Here is a 749-nt window from a genome sequence, read left to right as displayed (position 1 = left end):
TGTGTGTGTGTGTGTGTGTGTGTGTGTGTGTGTGTGTGTGTGTGTGTAGTACTTTGATTAAACCCAGGATTATGAAAACTTAATTTTCTTCTAAATAAAGAGCGAAATATGGAAATAATTGTGAGATTCGCAGTCTTGATATGAATTGCAGTTTTATTAAGAATATCATGGTAAAAGTTCTTCTGGAATACATATCATAATAAATATTTGGTAAAGATAGATTTGTTTCAGTTTCTCTATTTATGTTTAATACTCCTTAGTGAACCAGTAAAAATTATTCTGGAAAGCAAAGAAGCGTTATGATTTAGGAAGCAAGGTTATGTGTTCTTTTATAACTGAAATATCTATTACTTTTGGCGAGCTGCTTGTGTTAATTAATGGTAATAGAAAATAAAAAAGAAAAACGCGAAGATATAAGCAAAAATATTTATCATTGGTATCACTTACGATTCTGATTCGTTACACCACTTCTATTAATTAATATAATTGCCAATGTTCGTGAAAATATAACAATGCCAGCAACAATATAGATTATATTGCAACGTTAACTCATTAAATTTGATGTTATATCCCTCCAGTATTATTATTATATAACACATCTCAATAAATACATGCATGTGTATAAATATATATATATATATATATATATATATATATATTATATAGATAGATAGATAGATAGATAGATAGATACATACATACATACATGCATACATACATACATATGTACATACACATATCCGCATGCA

This window comes from Octopus bimaculoides, chromosome 1 (assembly GCF_001194135.2).
Source record: "Octopus bimaculoides isolate UCB-OBI-ISO-001 chromosome 1, ASM119413v2, whole genome shotgun sequence".
Lineage (NCBI taxonomy): Eukaryota > Metazoa > Mollusca > Cephalopoda > Octopoda > Octopodidae > Octopus > Octopus bimaculoides.
This window is presented reverse-complemented; position numbering follows the sequence as displayed.